At 41.1% G+C, this 17,093-nt stretch overlaps 1 protein-coding gene and 1 long non-coding RNA gene across 4 annotated transcripts in view; one reads left to right on the top strand and one right to left on the bottom strand.

Annotated features, from left to right (window-relative positions):
• LOC109419707 (RNA binding protein fox-1 homolog 1) overlaps positions 1–17,093 on the bottom strand; it is an 823,173-nt gene that overhangs the window by 388,903 nt on the left and 417,177 nt on the right. The gene's annotated exons all lie outside the window — the stretch shown is intronic.
• On the top strand, positions 2,697–4,128 carry LOC134287405 (uncharacterized). Its single transcript, XR_009997284.1, has 3 exons — positions 2,697–3,020; positions 3,115–3,954; positions 3,997–4,128. It is a non-coding gene; the product is annotated as an uncharacterized LOC134287405 (long non-coding RNA).

Here is a 17,093-nt window from a genome sequence, read left to right as displayed (position 1 = left end):
AATTTAAATCGGCCTTGTTTGACACGCTCATTAAAAAGTATCATATAAGTCATTGGAAAAACGCCAGTTACCATCCGGCCAACAATCCGACTGAAAGGGTCAACCGCGTGATTGTGGCCGCCATCAGATCCTATCTGAAGGGTGGAAATCAAAAATCGTGGGATGAAAATATGCAACAAATTGCAATGGCTATAAGGACGGCGGTACACGAGTCCACAAATTTTACTCCATTCTTTGTTAACTATGGTAGGAATTACATAGGTACAGGTCAGGACTATGCTAGGATCAGAGAAGCGGCAGGGGAAGTAGACTTCAATCCGAATAAATTAAATCAGGAAATGCAAGAGATTCACGAGCGGGTGCGGAGGAATTTAAAAAATGCGTATGACAAGTACAGCAAGTATTACAACTTGCGGTCACGGGCGAAGATTCACGATTTCAAAATAGGTGATATCGTTTTAAAAAAGAACTATTTTTTGTCTAATAAAGCCAACAACTTTAATGCCAAATTAGCTAGCACATATTCTCCTGCCAGAATAGTCGGAAAATTAGGAACGCATTGTTTTGAATTAGAAGACTTACAAGGTAACAAATTGGGAGTGTTTAGATCTGCTGATCTGCAACCCAAATGAACAAATGCTGTTCGAGCTATGACGGTGTCACTAGTAATTAGATGCACATAAACAATATACACTAAACACTCTTAGAGGCTTACCTTGTCTAACGTTGAGATGTCAGCTTCCTGTTTCCTCCGTTATTGACGCCAAGTAGACGAGTAGGGTAGATAGGTCCCCGTCATCCAGCTATGTACAAGAAACCATCGTTCCTCGGGAATCCAAAATACAGGCAGCAAATGCTCTGGTAGCCGGGAAACGCTCGGCCTTATTTCTTCGTATTCTGGGATTTTGATGTAGATAGCTTCAGTACGAAGGTCAGTTCAGGTTCCCCAAACTTTAGAATAATTTCTTCATCAAACTGTAGTTTCACTGGTTCAATATGCACATATTATTTCACCCATTCAGCACATAATTTGTTAAATTCACCACGATACAGTAGAGATCTTCTTATACCCACAGCAGTAAATCAACAAAATACCATTAGCACTGTCTTAGCAGATCAGCAGTAAAACTTATACGCACCTGGCGATAAAGCCCACACCATATTTTTTTTTCTTTCACTTTCAACTTTATCAACTCTTTCAATTTCCGAACAAATTTTGTTAACTTTTCCCCAGGGGTCAATGACCCTCATACAAGCTCGGCTTTGCTCTGCTGCTGTGGGTGCCGCTATAAACCATTTCACTAAAAAAAAATATAAAAGAAAAAAAACGAATCAGCCCAACATATTTAGCGATACATCCATTAATTTTTGACCTTGTAGTTTGCCAATTAGCATTAGATTTCCGTCGGAATTCACTTCACTAGTTACATAATATTTTGCCTAATTTAGTAGTATTATAAACTCGATCGAAACACTTTTTCAAATTTTTCGCGACGAACCGCAACCATTTTGATCCGCGACCGGTAGGATGACTGACTGACAGCACGGAGAATAGTAAGAAATTGAGAGTCGAGAGTAAGAACGAGTGACGAGAGAAGGCTGTCAGTTTATATAGGTACCGTCGTGGGGTGGTATACCGGATCACCGACAGGTAGAGGAATGTTGAATAATGTAGAGAGGAGTTTATGGATGGATTTATTAGTTCAGGGAGAAATAATTTTTCGGATGGTTATCTGAAACAAGGAACCGAGTGTTCCAGTTCGGTACGTATCGCCGCGATGTCTAGTCGAGTGGATACTTGACGAAGGGAGCTTCGATTCCCATTATTCGGTTTAGTCGTTTGTGGCAGATGGTAATCTGCGTATATCCAAGATCGGGATAATTTTGTCGGTAGAGAAAGCAAGAGTGTGAGTGATCCGCAATGCAAAGGAAAAGAATGGTTCTGCGAACAATCGAAAAGTGTTTCTTGTAATATAAGCTATAATACCTTTGTTCTCTAAAAGTAACGTTAAATTAAAATTCCTATTCCTAAAATCGTGTGTATAGTAGTTATCTAAGCCTAAAATTTTTGTTCTGTGCGCAGTATCGGGTATATAGTAAATTTTGTTATGAAAAGAATACACTTCAACTTATTGTCAAAACTAAGGCAAGAAGCTTAGAAGTCGCGTTCGGAGAAGGTGAGTTATACGTTTGTTTTTACTTTTGAGTTCCGCACAAAATTAAATAACATTCAAATGAAAATATATTTCTATTCTAAATATATTTTAGTTGAGATAGGGGGAAATGTAACGTAGTTACAAAAGGTCAACAAAAATATAATTTTTATCCAAACCTAATCGCCAAGTAAGATATTTTTCAATTTCAAAACATGGGACCAGCGAGGGTTATCGATCACCTTTTAGTAACTCGAGAGCCCCTGGTGGTGGGATTTAGAACCACCAATTTAAACCTATCATGCAGCAAGCTTACTGGGAGGATCTCATCACTAAAACTAATGACGATTAGCCTCATCAGTTCATACGGGAACTGAAATGTTGTTTTTCTCAAAAGTACAAAAGAAGACTATTGAAAAGAGGGCGTCGCGTGGGTCTAGCATGGTTGAGTCATCCGATGATCTGGTATTCTCAAATCGATCGGTGAGCCAGTTAGAAGTGTCTAAGCAAATTAGAGAAAATGAAGTGTAATAGAGCAGTAGTGATTGAAGGTCGATCGAAAAGTTTGTGTAAGCCCAGATTGTGACTATTAAGAGAAAATTCATTAAATCTAAATTGTAATTTCAGTTTGAGAAACGTAAGGTGGAATTTAAGAAAGCAAAAGTTGGCCCGGTAGCGAAAAGTTTTAATCAGACATTGTGAGTGACCTAGGACTGAAAAGTGTACAAGTAGATAATTGTTCAATCTGTTTCCTATTTCTAACAATTCTCGCAGAAGAAACCTGGAATTAAATGGTCTGAAAGAAAAAAAAACTAAGAAAAGTGTAGTGTGGAATACTGCACGTGTAATACCTCCCTCGAGGCTCAGGTAATGAACCGTTATAATGTACTGTGACCACATGTGAATCCTAGTAAGACAACCGTTGTTAATGCGAACGTTTATTATATCTTTTTCCTTGAAGGACACTACTATCCTTCAAGCGAAGGTGCTAGTGTAGGGTGTAGGGGATAGCGACCAGCCACGCTGTCTCTAGGGACGAGTCAGAAGCTCGGCGACTTGTAGGCTCGCCTCGTCGTCCGCGCCAGTATTCGACCCTCGCGCACCCTGGGCCGAAGGAATCCACGCCTTCCGGAGGAATTCGGACGCTACTAACCGAATATCGCTCCATCGGTCTCGAAGGGAGATTCACACCACGTGAGCGCATTGGCACCGCCCATCACCACCCCGCTTGTCGAACCCCATCGATCGGTGTTAGCAACACGAGAACGGCTCGTAGCCACGAGTGATAAGCACATATGGTGGTGTGATAGCCCGTCATCGTAGTTCGACTGACAGCATCCCCGGTCGAGCGATCGGACTGCTCGAATTACTTCGCTAGCCGAGAGCCGAACCCTCTCCGACCCGGCATCACGAGTGAGCAGAGAGACGGTACCGCGCACGGTGTCACGTGTACGGATCGACCGGTAGTCCACCGGAGTGACGACGACATCACAAGGATACAGCCAGGACCCTCACGGCTGCAAGCAGGTCAGATCGTTTTGGTTTTTTTTTGTATATGATAATCGTTCGCATTGAACACCCATAGACCCATTTTTGGTCGAAGAAGCGTGCACGCATTAGGGAATAAGAGATAACTAGAGTGTAAGATTTTATTGCCCCCTACCTCATTATAAGATGTTTTCACCCTGAATAGATTTAGAACCGTTTTATGGCACATACTAGTAAATTAATCGAAAGAGGAGAGAAAACTTGATCATTGGTTCAGTTGGTTTTCGTCAGAGATTTGCCCCATCGTTCGTTGGTTCTGGGTATGCGATTTGAACAGTTAACTGTTGCACGGTAGGTTCGGAATTGATCTTAACTTGTGACAAGGACTCGCCTTGAGGAGTCTGGCCGGGATACTCAAGCTGATCCACATGCAAGCCGATTGGAAGTGCTTGCTTGGCGCTTAAGTGGATGCAGTTGATACCAATCGGACCTCGTAACACGATACCGTTACAAATTTGCTAGTAATATTTGTGTGTGCCAATTGATATGAGATGTGGACAGTCAGTGTCTTCTAAATTAACACCTCATGAGACCAGTTTTCTTATTTACCAATGTTTCTTGAGCCTGCTGGTGGATTGCTGGAGAAATTTAAAATGGAGTTTGGAAAATATTTTGAATAATTTCGTCTAACAACGTCGATCAAATGTATGCCGACTCACATCTTACTCTATTGGTGAAGCTCTGGTATGGAAAAATTCTCTTAGCATTATTTGACGATTTTTACAGCCAATAGTCAAAGCTGCTTACGTAATATATTATATATGCATTAGGTCCTTCCAAATACTAGATATAAGCAAAATAGTTGATAAGTTCGTATCCTATTTTGCAAACAGGGCGCTTATTTATGTGTGTACGAATTGAAGATGTGAGATGTGAGCAGTCAGTGTCTTCCAAATTAATTATCACATATCCACATGAATAGCTGGATGTCTACTTATTCGATGTTATAGCGCACACCAACATGTGAAGTGTGATTTAAATGCTGAAAATATACTAAAAGAGATGCGAGCAGACTATTTATTTCATATCAGATGCTACGGTATTCAAGCTCCAATAGTTTCACAAACCACAAAAATTGCAATTCAAAATTTTTCAATATGTTTCAATAATTTCCCCAAGAATTATTTGACGGAATTATCAAAGAATCGCTACAGATTTCTTTTTAGAAATTGACTCAGGCATTATTATTTCAGAGAGTCTACCCGGAAACCTTTCAGTGATAACGCCAGTTTTGCTTACGGATTTCTTAGGATTTTTTCTGGGAATATTTTTTTGCAATTCCTTGCAGGGTTTCTCAAGAAATTTCGTTAGAGATTCCACAACGAATCACTTAGGACTTTCTCTCAGGAAGAGTTTTTTATAATATTTTCAGATATTTCTTTATAAATTCCATCAGAAATTCTGGTATATTCTGAGAAGTATTCTGAAATATTTTGACGCTTTTTTTTAATTCCATTTTGGCATTTCTTTAAAGATTCTTTCTGGAATTTCTTCAGAAATTACTTCATTGATTTCTCCAGGAATTGCAACCCTTCAAGCTTCAGATTCTTCTAGAAATTCTAGAAGTTCGGAAAATTAATTATGACGTGTCGTACGTCAAATGACGATTGTGAATCAGGTCAGCCAATAACACAGTCGACCGAGAAAGTCTTTCCGATCTCCTAGGTGAATCCCTCGTGATAGTATGTAACCCGTTGCGTTGTTCCTCACCCAACCCGGGGAAATAACTCAAGGCTTCAATGCCAACGAGGACTTTGATGATTTCTTCTACGAAGGACGAATTCCCTGCTGTGCGTGAAGGCAAAAAAATAAAATCGAACCCGGATCGGAATGTTTTATGAATGAAAATGCCAAGCCATCGCCGTTGAGTTAGCAGTTCGCTGGTGCCAAGGACCAGTCTCTCTCGTGTCTTACAGGGAAAACGTAAACGAGTGAACGCCGTTTAATAGGAACAAGGATTCATCATATGGACGGGACGAGCGGGCGGCCGGCGGGCAGTTGTTTTCTCTCGAGGGAAACTAGCTGGAAATTGATGTAAGCGGATTCATCGCTCGTATTATGTTTGCTGAGCCGGAAACCGAAATTGTGTGTCAAGAAAGTGATGTCGCACACACGATGTGCCTGGGGAGGAACGTTTCGCTGGAATATGTAGGAGGTCGTTTTATCGAGGACAATTTGGGTGACTAATTAGAGCTTAATATGATAAATGGGGCTGGAATTCAAAATAAAAGAAAGTAGAGCTACAGAAAAGAGTAGAGACGAGCAATATTGATTAAGATTTTTCTCAATTTTTCGCTTTTGTAAATGATTTGAAGAAGTAACATTTTGATGACCAATTAGTCTTGTAGGGGTCTTGAGAATCGTCATAAAACCCAATAACTTTTATTTTGGTTTTATGATGTTTCTAACAACCTCTTCCAGTCTATTTGACTAAAACATATTATTTATTTGGGTTGTCTTTGTAAACTTAAGCCTGTCATACGTACATGTTTAGGCCATTCACGTGTTCGTGGTTGTCCAACTATCACCGTTCCTGCACCATGAATTTTGGTAGACTTCGCATTGTGGATTTGAACCTACTCTTAGCGTTGTTGGTTAAAAGATTGAAAATGCAGTACAGGTCGGACTCGATTATCCGGAGTCGAGTTCTGGCACTTCTCAAAATAATATCTCGCGAACGGAATGATGTAAGAAGCTGAAATTTTGACTAATCACTAATCAAAGTTAGTTTGACAAAATGTCAAAATTTCAGCTTTATAGAGCCTTCCGTTCCCCAGATATATGTTTGAAAAGCATCAGTACCTGACTCCGGATAATCAAGTGCGACCTGTATTCTGCCCTAGAATGGGTTTCCTGTGCTCTTAAACGTCACCATCTAATCTGGGAATGTTCGTTGACATATCCAATCAGAAAACGAAACTTTTCCAAATCGCCGAACCTCATTAAACGACTCGAGTCAAAATGCCAAACAGGACATCACACTGCACCAAACTCATCTGACGACAGATGATGACGTCCTATTCGTTGAGCGCCACCGACGACGACTTCTACATAGAGGGTCTTACCCGGGATTTCCCGGGATAAAAATCCCGGGATATCCCGGGATCCAAAAAATCCCGAATCCCGGGATAATTTTCCGCAATTCCCGGGATTTCCCGAAAACTGATAAAATGGTAATAATGTATTGGTCTAGTGTATTTTTTTTATGGAAATCAAGCTTTTGCTGAAAACACTTGTGATTATACCACTGATTTTTTTAGCAGCATATTCATACATTATTATTTTTACCGAATCTACAGGCAGAATATAAGAATATGGAAACTTATGATTTATTATATGCTATTGCTAGATTATTCGGGAAGTATTTCTGGAATTGATAGCCATGTTCAACATTTAAAGTAGCAGATTTTGTATATTTTTTTTACAAAATATGTAAAATATGTAAAAGTGGAAATTCTGCAAAGTTTTCTTCAAAAAAAAAAAATATATATATAGTGTACTTTTTTGGATGTTTCTTTAGTAAACCCTTAAGAATACTGTGTTGATACATAATATTCAACTAACCTAAGTTTAAAAACTTATATAAAATATTTCCGATGAAATGCATTAAGACATTTTCTCCTTAAGTGTGGGCAAAATTTCCTGCGGAACTCGTTTCAATATTCTAGAGAAAATTCAAGTGAAACAGCATACCGGTTTTAGGTTTTCTGCAGAAATTTCTTCGGTGACTTTTGACAAAAATAACAAGGAAATGTGTATAATATACGAGGTAAAAGCACAACCTAGCAAAGAGACCAGATCTTTCTTGGCCTGATTTTTTTTAAATTCCAGAAAATCGTGCAATATCAAAGTTTAAAAAAATGTAATAAAGCGAATGGTGCAATAAAATCGCAGTATACTTTCGTAAGTATCGATAAAATGCTGATGGTACCATAGAACTGCTGTCAAAAAATCATAAGAAATTGTCGTTTGAAATTTTTAAGTCACTCTTGTGACCTTTTTTCACTTAAACTCTGTCAGAGAAAGTTTCAAATTTGTTCCCAAAAATAACATAAGAAGAGACCCCATTGGCTAATTTATTAATTGATGCAAGAATTGTATTAAGCCTTTATTTATTATATCCTCTAGAAAGAAACGAATTCAATGGAAACTTTTCTTGGAATTCCTTTTAGAACTCTACAAATATCATCATCTTTCTGTCAAAAACTTCTATTTGATAAATATGGCAGAATAGCCCAAGTTAACCTATTCCGGAAGAAGATTAGTACTTTATTTGAATTTTCAAATATCCTTTAACACTTCAGCACGCGCGCTGTTGTAAAAAGTACAACACTACCAAAAAACCTCGCTCGTCGTATGCAGTGCGAACGCGGTGCAGTTTCGCTGGCTTGATGGCGCGCGTCCTGGAAGGTTAATATTTCTAAATATTCTTATACAATCAAAGGACTTTGAAGAATATGTTTTTTTTAAATAATGAATAATAGTGATAATTAGTCGATCGAAATTTATTGAACATGTTTTAGAAATCGTTTCATTAGTATATCGTATCGTTTTTAGGAAATTTCGATTTTTCCCGGGATCCCGGGAAATCCCGGGACTTGGAAAATAAAAATCCCGAATCCCGGGATTTTTTTCAGTCCGGGAAACAAGACCCTCTATCACGTCGCGTCGCCGGTAAGTTATTTTCAGATCAACGGAACGTCGCGTCCGCGACGAAAGGAATACGGCGAGAGTGGAAGATGTCACCCGCCCGATTGCGTCCGTCGTCTAACGTCCAAGTCCGGAGAGGAGACAAGCTTGGCTACGCCAATTTTCATTTGGTGCTGTTTGGACGCTGGCTGGATACGAGGAGGGGGCACATAGATGAACACGAGCGCCGGCTTGGATTGGAAGCTTTGGATTGGTGCGGTCGAATGGAGGACGGGGAGGCTGAGTCGGCACGAGCACGACGACATATGTACGGCGTTAATTTGGGCAATAATTTATTGCACGGAGTCACGAGTCGGTACCACCACATATTTCGGAATGTCAGAGTGAGGCCTATTTTTGGGATGTGGTATTTTGGAAAATGTCATCGAGGTGTTGGTGGCAACCCTTCAAGCTTCAGATTCTTCTAGAAATTCTAGAAGTTCGGAAAATTAATTATGACGTGTCGTACGTCAAATGACGATTGTGAATCAGGTCAGCCAATAACACAGTCGACCGAGAAAGTCTTTCCGATCTCCTAGGTGAATCCCTCGTGATAGTATGTAACCCGTTGCGTTGTTCCTCACCCAACCCGGGGAAATAACTCAAGGCTTCAATGCCAACGAGGACTTTGATGATTTCTTCTACGAAGGACGAATTCCCTGCTGTGCGCGAAGGCAAAAAAATAAAATCGAACCCGGATCGGAATGTTTTATGAATGAAAATGCCAAGCCATCGCCGTTGAGTTAGCAGTTCGCTGGTGCCAAGGACCAGTCTCTCTCGTGTCTTACAGGGAAAACGTAAACGAGTGAACGCCGTTTAATAGGAACAAGGATTCATCATATGGACGGGACGAGCGGGCGGCCGGCGGGCAGTTGTTTTCTCTCGAGGGAAACTAGCTGGAAATTGATGTAAGCGGATTCATCGCTCGTATTATGTTTGCTGAGCCGGAAACCGAAATTGTGTGTCAAGAAAGTGATGTCGCACACACGATGTGCCTGGGGAGGAACGTTTCGCTGGAATATGTAGGAGGTCGTTTTATCGAGGACAATTTGGGTGACTAATTAGAGCTTAATATGATAAATGGGGCTGGAATTCAAAATAAAAGAAAGTAGAGCTACAGAAAAGAGTAGAGACGAGCAATATTGATTAAGATTTTTCTCAATTTTTCGCTTTTGTAAATGATTTGAAGAAGTAACATTTTGATGACCAATTAGTCTTGTAGGGGTCTTGAGAATCGTCATAAAACCCAATAACTTTTATTTTGGTTTTATGATGTTTCTAACAACCTCTTCCAGTCTATTTGACTAAAACATATTATTTATTTGGGTTGTCTTTGTAAACTTAAGCCTGTCATACGTACATGTTTAGGCCATTCACGTGTTCGTGGTTGTCCAACTATCACCGTTCCTGCACCATGAATTTTGGTAGACTTCGCATTGTGGATTTGAACCTACTCTTAGCGTTGTTGGTTAAAAGATTGAAAATGCAGTACAGGTCGGACTCGATTATCCGGAGTCGAGTTCTGGCACTTCTCAAAATAATATCTCGCGAACGGAATGATGTAAGAAGCTGAAATTTTGACTAATCACTAATCAAAGTTAGTTTGACAAAATGTCAAAATTTCAGCTTTATAGAGCCTTCCGTTCCCCAGATATATGTTTGAAAAGCATCAGTACCTGACTCCGGATAATCAAGTGCGACCTGTATTCTGCCCTAGAATGGGTTTCCTGTGCTCTTAAACGTCACCATCTAATCTGGGAATGTTCGTTGACATATCCAATCAGAAAACGAAACTTTTCCAAATCGCCGAACCTCATTAAACGACTCGAGTCAAAATGCCAAACAGGACATCACACTGCACCAAACTCATCTGACGACAGATGATGACGTCCTATTCGTTGAGCGCCACCGACGACGACTTCTACATAGAGGGTCTTACCCGGGATTTCCCGGGATAAAAATCCCGGGATATCCCGGGATCCAAAAAATCCCGAATCCCGGGATAATTTTCCGCAATTCCCGGGATTTCCCGAAAACTGATAAAATGGTAATAATGTATTGGTCTAGTGTATTTTTTTTTATGGAAATCAAGCTTTTGCTGAAAACACTTGTGATTATACCACTGATTTTTTTAGCAGCATATTCATACATTATTATTTTTACCGAATCTACAGGCAGAATATAAGAATATGGAAACTTATGATTTATTATATGCTATTGCTAGATTATTCGGGAAGTATTTCTGGAATTGATAGCCATGTTCAACATTTAAAGTAGCAGATTTTGTATATTTTTTTTACAAAATATGTAAAATATGTAAAAGTGGAAATTCTGCAAAGTTTTCTTCAAAAAAAAAATATATATATATAGTGTACTTTTTTGGATGTTTCTTTAGTAAACCCTTAAGAATACTGTGTTGATACATAATATTCAACTAACCTAAGTTTAAAAACTTATATAAAATATTTCCGATGAAATGCATTAAGACATTTTCTCCTTAAGTGTGGGCAAAATTTCCTGCGGAACTCGTTTCAATATTCTAGAGAAAATTCAAGTGAAACAGCATACCGGTTTTAGGTTTTCTGCAGAAATTTCTTCGGTGACTTTTGACAAAAATAACAAGGAAATGTGTATAATATACGAGGTAAAAGCACAACCTAGCAAAGAGACCAGATCTTTCTTGGCCTGATTTTTTTTAAATTCCAGAAAATCGTGCAATATCAAAGTTTAAAAAAATGTAATAAAGCGAATGGTGCAATAAAATCGCAGTATACTTTCGTAAGTATCGATAAAATGCTGATGGTACCATAGAACTGCTGTCAAAAAATCATAAGAAATTGTCGTTTGAAATTTTTAAGTCACTCTTGTGACCTTTTTTCACTTAAACTCTGTCAGAGAAAGTTTCAAATTTGTTCCCAAAAATAACATAAGAAGAGACCCCATTGGCTAATTTATTAATTGATGCAAGAATTGTATTAAGCCTTTATTTATTATATCCTCTAGAAAGAAACGAATTCAATGGAAACTTTTCTTGGAATTCCTTTTAGAACTCTACAAATATCATCATCTTTCTGTCAAAAACTTCTATTTGATAAATATGGCAGAATAGCCCAAGTTAACCTATTCCGGAAGAAGATTAGTACTTTATTTGAATTTTCAAATATCCTTTAACACTTCAGCACGCGCGCTGTTGTAAAAAGTACAACACTACCAAAAAACCTCGCTCGTCGTATGCAGTGCGAACGCGGTGCAGTTTCGCTGGCTTGATGGCGCGCGTCCTGGAAGGTTAATATTTCTAAATATTCTTATACAATCAAAGGACTTTGAAGAATATGTTTTTTTTAAATAATGAATAATAGTGATAATTAGTCGATCGAAATTTATTGAACATGTTTTAGAAATCGTTTCATTAGTATATCGTATCGTTTTTAGGAAATTTCGATTTTTCCCGGGATCCCGGGAAATCCCGGGACTTGGAAAATAAAAATCCCGAATCCCGGGATTTTTTTCAGTCCGGGAAACAAGACCCTCTATCACGTCGCGTCGCCGGTAAGTTATTTTCAGATCAACGGAACGTCGCGTCCGCGACGAAAGGAATACGGCGAGAGTGGAAGATGTCACCCGCCCGATTGCGTCCGTCGTCTAACGTCCAAGTCCGGAGAGGAGACAAGCTTGGCTACGCCAATTTTCATTTGGTGCTGTTTGGACGCTGGCTGGATACGAGGAGGGGGCACATAGATGAACACGAGCGCCGGCTTGGATTGGAAGCTTTGGATTGGTGCGGTCGAATGGAGGACGGGGAGGCTGAGTCGGCACGAGCACGACGACATATGTACGGCGTTAATTTGGGCAATAATTTATTGCACGGAGTCACGAGTCGGTACCACCACATATTTCGGAATGTCAGAGTGAGGCCTATTTTTGGGATGTGGTATTTTGGAAAATGTCATCGAGGTGTTGGTGGGTATGGTGGATTTTATCTTTGTCCGGTTTATTTATGAAGTAATGCATTCAAACATGTTCTGTGTTTTCTGAAGCTTAAAGATAATCCACATGTACTATAATAAAATCGAAGATGTTTAAGGTCACCTAACTGCCCAGGAGTTTAGAACAGCCGCAAAAGCAGCTGGCTTTCGTATTACTGAGTACGTCGCATAGTAAAGCATGTTTGTTAAATCGCATTTTAGAGATATTCTTCGTATTAATATTTCTATTACTTTATTATAGAAATTTGTAGTCCTAGGCTTGAGAGATGAACCCACCATATTCTTCGTTATCTCCAGATCACAGGATGATCGAAAATTGCTGCTTGGATAGCTTCTCTAAGAAGCTTGAGGAATGTTCTTTTGGGACAATCTAAAGGAAGCTTCTCTGAGAAGCTAGGGAAAGATTCTCCAATAAGCTTGGAAAGCTTCTTCAAGAAGCTTGAGAAAGCTTCTCAAGCAAGCAGGGAAAAGTTTCTCCAGGAAGCTTGGGGAAGCTTTCCTTGGAAGCTTGGGGAAGCCTCTGCAAGAACCTTGAGCAAGCTTCTCCAAGAAGCTTGGGAAAGCTTCTCCAAGCAAGCTGGGAAAAACTTCTCTAGGAAGCTTAGGTAAGCTTCTCCAAGAAGCTTGGGAAAGCTTCTCCACGAAGCTTGGGAAAGCTTCTCCACGAAGCTTGGGAAAGCTTCTCTGAGAAACTTGGGAAAGCTTCTCCTAGATGCTTGGGAAAGCTTCTCCAATAAGCATGATAAAGCTTCTTCAAGAGCTTCTTCAAGAAGTTTGGGAAAGCTTCTCTAAGTCGCTTGAGAAAGCTTTTCCAAAAGCTTGTTAAAGCTTCTCCGAGAAGCTTGTTAAAGCTCCTCCGAGAAGCTTGGGAAAGCTTGTTCTCCAAGAAGCTTGGGAAAGCTACTCCAAGAAGCTTGGGAAAGCTGCTTCAAGAAGCTCGGGATAGCTTCTCCAAGAAGCTTGGAAAAGCTTCTCCAAAAAGCTTGGGAAAGCTTCTCCAAGAAGCTTGAGAAAACTTCTCCAAGAAGCTTGGGAAAGCTTCAATCAGGATATTGGAAAAGTTTCTCATAAAGACTTGGAAAACCTTCTCTCGAAAGTTTGGGAAGTTTCTCTCAGACAAGAAGTTTAGAAAATATTCGCTTAGAACTAGAACAAGTTTTTTTTTCAAAAGTTTGGATAAGTTTCTCAGGAAATCTTGGGAAAGTTTCTTGCTTGGGAAAACTTCTCATAAAATCTTCACAAACGGAGGCCTAATTTAAGAGAATTATGAGTTCAGCTAGTATTTTAGCGCATCATCGTGCTTCCCATCCTCGCTTTAAATTTTCTAAAAACGAATAATTCGTATCGCATTAATCCGAACCGAGTTGGCAACAACCATCTGCATGAACCAAATCATCCCGCTAATACCAATCTGACAGTTTGATTGAACAACATCGTAAAACTCTTTCTCTCAGTTTTTCCTCCCATCCCAACTGCTCTCTTTCACACGCTACACCGCTTCGCCGCCGTTACACCGACTAATCAAGTGTAAAAACCGAAATTAGCCACGACAGCTGTGTGTATATAACCCGAAATAACACACAAACACTTCTCGTTTTCGCCGACCTTTACGCAACTCATTAGCTCTGGGACTGGGATGTTGCTCTGTTACCCGACGTCTCCACTAGACAGAAATGTCTTGCCATTTTGCTGGACAGATGTGTCATGACAGAAATGTTCTCTCGCTGTTTGCATGGAAAGCAGCGGTGTTGATCATTTCTGTTACGTTTTCTCTTTCTGGCAGCAAAATGGCAAGACATTTATGTCTAGTGGAGACGTGGGGTTAGTTAGCGCTCGCGAATGTCGTATTTTGATTTACGAGCTTTTCATTGTGGCTGTCGCGAATAAAAGAGCAACGTCAACGTCGTTGTACCCCGATTCGGCTGTTCGTCGAAGTCGTGAGACACATCTGTTCGACTGTTTGACGAATGAACAGCAACATGAGGAGAGTGTGAGAATTAGGAAAAAGCAGAAGGAAATGATACCTACTGCTCCGAGTGATATTTTTTGACTGATTTCGAGTTTTCTGTCTATAGGTGTGCAAGTGCGTGCACTGATTTACTATTTAAAAATATGGTAATTGGGCAGAATAGTCATTAGCAGAGGAAGCTCTCAGTTAATAAGTGTGGAAGTGCTTATAGAATACTAAGCTGAGAAAGCATGCTTTATCCCAGTTGGGATGTTACGCCAAAGAGAAGGGAAGAAGCCAGGATATTTAATGAGGAAGAATTTTAGCGAAGACAAATGTACAACATTGTATAACGTATGAGCAAAGCGGGATCTTTTGAAACTCAACAAATCCCTTGCGATGTTGTGTAGCATATCTTCAATTAAAACATCTAACAAGGATGGTGTTTCCTTGCTCCTATTCACCAGGAAGCGCACTCCTCGAAAAAGGGGTGCTCAGAAACGTTCAGACGAACATCCATCCAACGTTATCTATTTGACCGAACGTAAAAAGTTAGGGAGCAGCAACAAATGAAAGCTCCCGTATGTGTCTGGTTGGGTTAATACCGACACAAGTTGTTTCTTTTTAGAATTACATTGTACACATTGTGGAGGAAATTTGACATCGGTTGCATCCATCTGCCACCAACCAAGATCTGGAGTTGTAAAATGGAATGCTTCCACCGCGAGTAAGCATGAGCTTTTACGAGAGTAATTCGGGCCGAGTGCCTTTTTATGCGGTTCGTATAATTAAGAACGCATCTGTTCCTCTTTCACACGCTACGATTTCCACTGTTGGAGTGATGACTTTATTGACGAGAGTTAGCGATTACAATGTATCTCAAAGTAACACGGAATGTTGGAAGCGGATGTGGAAGCGAATTCATTTATTTAGTTCAACATCAAATTCATGATAATACTGAATCAACAATTTGCCGCCATAATACTCGATTTGTGGCTGCATCTCTTCAACGTCGGTCACGCCCAACGCTCGCCAGATCACGCTCCACCTATGGCCGCCCATCGTGCCCTCTGCACCCCACGCCTTCTTGTACCCACCGGATGGTTAGCAAACATCAACTTTGCAGGGTTGTTGTCCGGCATTCTTGCAACACGCCCTGCCCACCGTATCCGTCCAGCTTTAACCACTTTCAGGATCTTGGGTTCCCTGTAGAGTGCAGCGAGTTCGTGGTTCATCCTTCTTCGCCACAAACCGTTCTCCTGTACGCCGCCGAAGATCGTCCTTAGCACGCGTCGCTCGAAAACTCCGAGTGCTTGCAGGTCCTCCTCGAGCATCGTCCATGTCTCGTGTCCGTCGAGGACCACCGGTCTTATTAGCGTCTTGTACATGGTACATTTGATGCGGGAGTGAATCTTTTTTGACCGCAGTTTCTTCTGGAGCCCATAGTAGGCACGACTTCCACTGATGATGCGCCTTCGTATTTCACGGCTCACGTTATTGTCAGCCGTCAGCAAGGACCCGAGGTAGACAAATACTTCTACCACCTCGACAATATCCCCGTCTACCGTACCATTGCTGCCAAGGCTTGTCCTGTCTCGCTCAGTCCCACCTACCAGCATGAACTTTGTCTTAGTCGCATTCACCACCAGTCCAACCATTGTTGCTTCACGTTTCAGGCGGGTGTACAGTTATGCCACCGTTCCAAATGTTCTAGCAATAATATCCATGTCATCCGCAACACAGACAAATTGGCCGGATTTCGTGAAGATCGTACCCCGGCTGTTGAGCCCGGCTCGTCGCGTAACACCTTCCAGGGTGATGTTGAATAGTAGGCAGGAAAGTCCATCCCCTTGTCGTAGTCCCCGTCGAGATTCGAACGAACTGGATAGTTTACCCGGAATCCTTACGCTGTTCTGCACACCGTCTATCGTTGCTCTTATCAGTCTGGTAAGCTTCCCGGGAAATCTGTTCTCGTCCATGATTTTCCATAGCTCTGTGCGGTCGTATGCCGCCTTGAAGTCGATGAACAGGTGGTGCGTTGGGCCTGATATTCACGGCATTTCTGGAGGATTTGCCGTAAGGTGAAGATTTGGTCCGTTGTCGACTGTCCGTCGATGAAACCGGTTTGATAACTTCCCACGAACTCATTTACTTTAGGTGAAAGACGACGGAAGATGATCTGGAATAGCATTTTGTAGGCGGCATTTAAAATGATTATCGCTCGAAAGTTCTCGGCTTTCTTGTGGATGGGACAGATTATCCACAACAGATTCCACTCATCCGGTAGTTGTTCGGTTTCCCAGATCTTGACTACTAACCGACGCAGACAGGTGGCCAACTTTTCCGGGCCCATCTTGATGAGTGCTGCGATACCGTCCTTACCAGCCACTTTGTTGTTTTTGAGCTGGTGGATGGCCTGCTTACCATCCCTCAGCGTGGGAGTTGGTTCGTTCCCGTCCTCTGCAGCACCAACAAGGTAATTTCCTCCGTTGCCTTCATCCCCCGTACCTACGTACCTACATTCTCTTCGCCATTCAGGTGCTCGTCGAAGTGCTGCTTCCACCTTTCGATCACCTCACGTTTGTCCGCCAGGAGGCTCCCGTCCTTATCCCTGTAGATCTCGGCTTGCGGCACGAAGCCTTTGCGGGATGCGTTGAGCTTCTGGTAGAACTTACGTGTTTCTTGTGAACGGCACAGCAGTTCCATTTCCTCGCACTCCGCTTCTTCCAGGCGGCGCATTTTCTCCCGGAAGAAACGGGTCTGCTGCTT

The sequence above is a fragment of the Aedes albopictus genome, chromosome 2, assembly GCF_035046485.1.
Source record: "Aedes albopictus strain Foshan chromosome 2, AalbF5, whole genome shotgun sequence".
NCBI lineage: Eukaryota > Metazoa > Arthropoda > Insecta > Diptera > Culicidae > Aedes > Aedes albopictus.
Note: the sequence above shows the minus strand (reverse complement) of the source record. Positions and strands in the feature narration are given on the sequence as shown.